This window comes from Hylobates moloch, unplaced genomic scaffold (assembly GCF_009828535.3).
Source record: "Hylobates moloch isolate HMO894 unplaced genomic scaffold, HMol_V3 SCAFFOLD_2, whole genome shotgun sequence".
Classification (NCBI taxonomy): domain Eukaryota; kingdom Metazoa; phylum Chordata; class Mammalia; order Primates; family Hylobatidae; genus Hylobates; species Hylobates moloch.
The window spans coordinates 139,429,087-139,435,847 of record NW_026652277.1 but is presented as its reverse complement, the minus strand read 5'-3'; the positions used below and the strand labels follow the sequence as shown (position 1 = coordinate 139,435,847).

General features: G+C 39.1%; 1 pseudogene; it reads right to left on the bottom strand.

The window, feature by feature from the left end:
• Window positions 1-2,631: 2,631 nt before the first annotated feature.
• On the bottom strand, window positions 2,632-4,019 carry LOC116476899 (protein LSM14 homolog A-like; annotated as a pseudogene).
• Between the last annotated feature and the right edge of the window lie 2,742 nt (window positions 4,020-6,761).

Here is a 6,761-nt window from a genome sequence, read left to right as displayed (position 1 = left end):
CATTGTGAAATCAAGAATCAAGAATCATTCTGAAATCAAGAATCAACAGCATCTAGCCTAAGTTTCATAGGGAATAGCATTACAACAAAAATGGTCAATCATTGGCCACATGACTAGAGTCTCAGAAGATAGAATTATTTACTGTGCCGTGATTGTATCTGCTTCATGAATGACTTCTTGATTACTTGTGTCAGGAGATAAAGGAATGCATATTGTTTAAAAAGTATACAACCTAGCAGGGGCCCCCAACTTCCAGGCCACCGATCAACACCTGTCTGTGGCCTGTTAGGAACTGGGCCACACAGCAGTAGGTGAGTGCCAGGTGAGTGAGCATTACCACCTAAGCTCCGCCTCCTGTCAGATCAGTGGCAGCATTAGATCCTCTTAGGAGTACAAACCCTATTGTGAACTGCACATGGGAGAGATCTAGATTACACATTCCTTATCAGAATCTAACTTATGTCTGATGATCTGAGATGGAACAGTTTCATCCTAAAACCATCCTTGCACCCCCCTTCCCCCCATCCATGGAAAAATTATCTTCCATGAAACCAGTCCCTGGTGACAAAAATGTTGGGGACCACTGCAACCTAGAATAAAATGCCAGTATCTTGACACTGATAGCAGCTACTGACCCGAGGAATAACTTAACCTCTCTATACTTTGAATTCTTACTTGTAAAAGGAACCAACAATGGTACTTGTATCATAGGCTTGTTTTAAGGATTAAACAAATGAATATATAATTTTAAATAAGCTTTGTATTTTGTAATAATTTTAGGTATACAGAAAAGTTGCAAAGATAATACAGAAAGTTCTCGTATACCTCTCACTCTGTTTCCCTGAACGTTACCCTCTCTTACATTACCATGGCACATTTGACAAAACTAAGAAACCAACAGTGATACATTGCAATTAACCAAACTCCAGATTTTATACAGATTTTTCCTGTTTTTCCACTAATACTCTTTTTCCATTTCAGGATTCAATCCAGGATTCCACACTGCACTTAAGAAATGCACATTTTATTTTTTGAAACATTTATAACTGTGTCTGGCACACAGTAAGCACCTGCAAAATGTCATTTAATCCTATTAGATGATTTTCATGCAAGCGAGATGGAATGTTTCTAACAATGTCATATGTTAACAAGAATTTATTCCCAATTACTTACACTGATTCTGTTGCAAAGAAATCAATTAATACAAAATAAGGGGTCAATTATCTTCATAATAAAATCAACTATATGATAATTGCTCTCAAAAAAGGGAGTTCATCTCTAGGATATCTTCTAAACGTAAGAAAAACAAATAATGTCTTAGTGGTTTAACTCCATTAACTGACTTCTTCATTCAACAAAAATTTTTTGAGTGCCTGCAATACACCAGGCAGTGTGCCATGGGCTGAGGTACAGGGATGAACAAATCAGACTTAGTCCTTTTTTCAAGTGAAATGTATATATTTTTTCATAATCTTTATTAAGCAATTGATTTAGAATCTGATTCACCCCACCATGAAGCATAAAGCCTTGAATCCCTCACTAAACACAACCTGCAATGTTCACTCAGAAGCGGTGATTGAAGTTAGCTGAAAGAGGGAGATAACCACAGTTCACTTTGGCTACTATCGCTCACATATGCAGGATCCAAGGACTTAGACGAAGATAAGGGTTCAAGGAAAACCTGCGAGTGGCTGCAGACACATTCATTCCAGTCGCTCTGGGGTTTCTTCCTTGCTGATGACTGTTAATGATCTTATGCTAGGCATTGTGCTCATGGCTTCACATATATTAATTCAAGGAAATCTCACAACCACCATATGAAGTAGATAATATTATTCCCCAATTTATAGATGAAAAGATGAGGCAAAGTGATCTGATGCAAGAAAAATAGGAAGACACAAAAAATCCTTTTGTATTTTCACAACTTTATGAGTGCCAAGACAGATATTGCCCTGAACATAAATAATAAAAACAGCTTTTTTTTTCTGACTTTAAAATGATTATTCTTTAAAAATTTGGTTGCTTTTTATGTGGCTATACAAAGTTCTTAATGTTTCTTTGGCAATGGAATATAGTGGAATTTTACAACTATATAAAAGTTACCTTTGCCTAAGAAACAGTATTTACTGTGTGTACCTAGTTAACCGAAAATTCTCTACCATCCAGCACCCTAAATAATTGATGAAATAAGCTGCCTCATATTATAGGATTCCCCAAAAAAGGAGAAAGATACACACATGCACACACACAACCTTCTGTGGCCCAAAACACAGTATCACAGCCCTATCTGCAGGCAACTTGCAATTGACAAATATGATTTAGTAATTTAAAAAATACACTTTCAGTGATGAAAAAATATTTATAAGTCCCACTGAAGTACTGCTTAACTGTACATAAGAAATTACTTAACCTTCTGCTATTCCAAATATATTTTATGCTCATTTTCTAAGATTAGCCTTTCTCCCCCGCAACCCCGAAAAGTAACTGCATTTTATCTTTGAAATTAAGCAGAAAAACAAACAAAAAACAAAAATCCAGTGCTGTTGACAAATGTACAGTGAATTCACTTGATTCTTCACAAAGACTGAAGTCAACTTTCAGGACCATGAAGAGCTATAAATTCACCTATTTTCAGAGACTTGTTTGTAGACTATACAGCAACTTTGTTGTCTTTCCTATATTCGAAATCCGAAAACTCCCTGCCCCCATGACCTCGTCCGAATCCACTGCGAAATCCTCCAGTGATGGTGAAAGTACCACATCTGCTACCACCATGCCCTCTGCACCACAGAAACCAAAGATCCCTCTGCCTCTGCATCTCCCACAGCCACAATTTGGACAAAGCGGGATTCCAAATGTTTCAGCATTTAATCCTCTTTCTTCAGCCCAGGTTGATATCCATTCCCTATTGTCATTACAAGAAATATTATCAAAGAAGGATTTAGTTTTTTCCTACTACCAGTTAGGTCCAAGTGGATCTTCCTCATCAGCATTTCCTTTACTTTTGGGGTATCAACTCCTGGGTCACCTTTATCTTCACCATTTACAGGCTCTTCCTGTTTCTCAAGTTTATCTTCTTTTAAGTTTATTATGAAACTCTGTCAATTTCTCCCTTGTTGAATTGTGCATTTGCACTTTCAAAGTTAAAGTCTTTCTCAAATTTCATTGGCCCATCTTGCAGAATACCAAATCTTCACCTGCTACCTGGCTGAACCCCATGCCCTCTCCTTGGAGCTGAAGGAGTACCTGGAGCTACTTGTCTCTTGCTATCATTTCTGAGTTGCTCATTTTCTGGTCTTGAAACATTGTGTACTTAGCTCACCAGTGCTCTTGATCTCTATTGCTTTTTGGCTGGTAGATGGCAAAGGCCTAGTTGATACAGGGCTCCTTCTCCCAACAGGTGCTGGAGCAGGTAAATGGGCCGAGACAGTCTTCACTGCTTGTTCCGTGGTTGGGCTTTTTCTCAAAGGGTCTAACAGAGGGCTTGAGTGACCTTGAGATAACTATGTTTGTAGAGATCTTGTATCCTGTGTTAAGGCAGAGCCAACCATACTACTTTGGGGTAAGACACCACTGTTTGATGTTTCTGTTCCAAACGATGTCAAAGAGCTTCCAGCAACAGCAACGGCACCAAACTCCTGTCCAACTAAGGAGCTTGGACTGAACCGACTGTATATGAGCATCCTGCCAAAGGCCCATGAGAACCCCACGCACCGGAATGAAGAAGTTGATGAGCCTAGTGAGGACTGAAGGATAGCTGGGTCTTCAGGCAAAGAACACTGTAGTTTTGGTGGCTCACAGTGAGGTCTTCAATGTCAGGCCTATGGAAAACAATGTATTCCAATAGTTCATCTTGAGGTGGTATTGGACGATCTACCTTCTGTACCAGAAAATGGAATTTTAGCGAGGGCTATTGTGGGGTTCTAGGTGTCGATGGTGCAGGGGATGCCCTCGTAGCAGATCTGTGCCTTGGAGATGCGGCTGATCTTGCTGCGGAGGAAAGGGGTGACCCCGCTCATGGTGCAGTGCGGCGGACCCCACACGGCTGACAGGCGATCAGCAGTATCCGTCGCGCCTGTGGCAGCCGCCTCAGACCTAACATGGCAGCGGCGCCGGCTCCCGCTGAATCAGCTTTATTTTCACTTCATTAAAAGAAAAATTGAAAACTCCAAAGAACCATCTTGACTTCTAAAATCTGCAAAACGATATCCCTTAGGACTTAAATCTTGGATTGTTTTCTAAGATGCCTCAAATAACTGCTGAGCAAACTTATGTCTAAATTATTGCTGTCTTCACAATTCAGTAAAACCAATAGTAATTAAAGCATCTATTACTGCATAGGCCCCTGCGGTGTGCTACATCAAAGGCAAATATGAATAAGCCAGTCCTTCCCTCAGAGACCTTACACTGTAATAGGTGCATTTCATTTTATTTTACATATAAGTGACTAAAAAATGTGTTGAATTGAAATAAACACATCCTCAAATAGCTAAAGTGCAAAGTGGAACAAGGTTGGTATCACTAGAAACATACAAGCACAATGCTATGGGAAGATAAAAATAAAAGAAACAGAAGGAATTGTGCTTGGCTAGAAGTTGAAGGAAGGCTTTATGTGTAAGGTAGCATTTGAAAATTAAGCGCTGTGTTAACAAGTTGAGGCAGATTATAGGGTAGGAAAGTCCTCGTAAAAGGAAAAGCATTGATGAAGGCAAAAAGTTAGGAAATCACAAAGTTAGTCCTAGGAATACCAACCACACCAGTTTGGCTGAGATTCACATTACAGCGAGAGGGTCAGAGCATGGTAGGCCCGTATTTGGATGGACTTGTGTGCCAGGATGAGAATATTGTACTTTATACAGCAGAAAATGGCAAACTCGTAAGGATTTTTGGTAGAGAATTGACATAGCTAATACTGTACTTTGGGAAGATTGATTCGTAGGTGTTACCATGGAATTCATCGTGGGAGAGACAAGAGGTAGGAACATCAATTATATTTCATTATATTATGCAAGGACTGCCTGAAACAAGGGTAAGGAAGAAGAAATAGAAGAGAGAAGATGAATGCATTGATGACCCAAAGCCAAAGTGAAGGCTTTAAAGGCCAAGAAGGCAGTGTTGAAAGGTGTCCACAGCCACAAAAAAAAAGACGAGATCCACATGTCACCCACCTTCCAGCAGCCCAAGATACTGTGACTCCAGAGGCAGCCCAAATATCCTTGGAAGAGAGCCCCCAGGGGAAACAAGCTTGACCACTGTGCTATCATCAAGTTTCTGCTGACCACTGAGTCTGCCATGAAGAAGATAGAAGACAACAACACACTTGTGTTCATTGTGGATGTTAAAGCCAACAAGCACCGGATCAAACAGGCTGTGAAGAAGCTCTATGACATTGATGTGGCCAAGGTCAACACCCTGATTTGAAGAAGGCATATATTCAACTAGCTCCTGATATCAATGCTTTGGATGTTGCCAACAAAATTGGGATAATCTAAAACGAGTCTAGCTTGCTAAGTGTATATATATTTATCTTTTCACCATAAAAAAAACCATTATAAATATTCCTTTTCATTGGCACTTGGATTTAAAAAGATTTTATGTACTAAGTAATATTGAGAGTCAAATGGGCTATAAAATTTATCTATTAAAAATATATCTTGAATTCAAAATTAAAGAACTGCAAGGAACTTTCTAAAATATAGTATAGTCGTCCTTTCATATCTTTGGGGAATTGGTTCCAGGACATCCCTGCCAATATCAAAATCCATGGATGCTAAAGTCCCTGATATAAAATGTTGTACTTTATGCATATAACCTACACAATCCTTCTATATACTTTAAATCATCTCTAGATTACTTATGATACCTAACACAATATAAATGCTATATAAATAGTTATCATACTGTATTGTTTAGAAAATAATGACATGAAAGTCTATGTGACCATCCATTTTTTTCCCAAACATTTTCAGCCTACAGTTGTTTGAATGCATGGGTGCAGAACTCACAGATATGGACAGCAGACTGTATGTTCTTGAACTAAATACTATGAACTGAATATTTATATGCATCTATAGGTTTATAGATGCATATACAGAAAATTGATCAATGTTTTTATGTTAACAAATAGCATATTTTCTTTTCTTTTTTTTTTGGAGACGGAGTCTCTCTGTTGCCCAGGCTACAGTGCAGTGGCACGATCTTGGCTTACTAGCAAACTCCACCTCATGAATTCAAGTGATTCTCCTGCCTCAGCCTCCTGAGTAGCTGGGACCACAGGGGCATTAGCCACCACGCCTGGCTAATTTTTGTATTTTTAGTAGAAACAGGGTTTCACCATGTTGGCCAGGCTGATCTTGAACTCCTGACCTCAGGTGATCCACCCGCCTCGACCTCCCAAAGTGCTGGAATTACAAGCATGAGCCACAGGGCCTGCCCAGAAAATAGCATATTTTCTTATATCTTTCCCTACATCACTGCAGAAATTAGTGCTTATGAAAGAAGTGTATTTTATGAAATTGATACAATATGATAAATTTCCTGGAGACTAATATATAATATGACAAACCTGACAAAAACAAGAAATGGGGGAAGGATTCCCTATTTAATAAATGGTGCTGGGAAAACTGGCTAGCCATATGGAGAAAGCTGAAACTGGATCCCTTCCTTACACCTTATACAAAAATTAATTCAAGATGGATTAAAGACTTACATGTTAGACCTAAAACCATAAAAACCCTAGAAGAAAACCTAGGCAATACCAT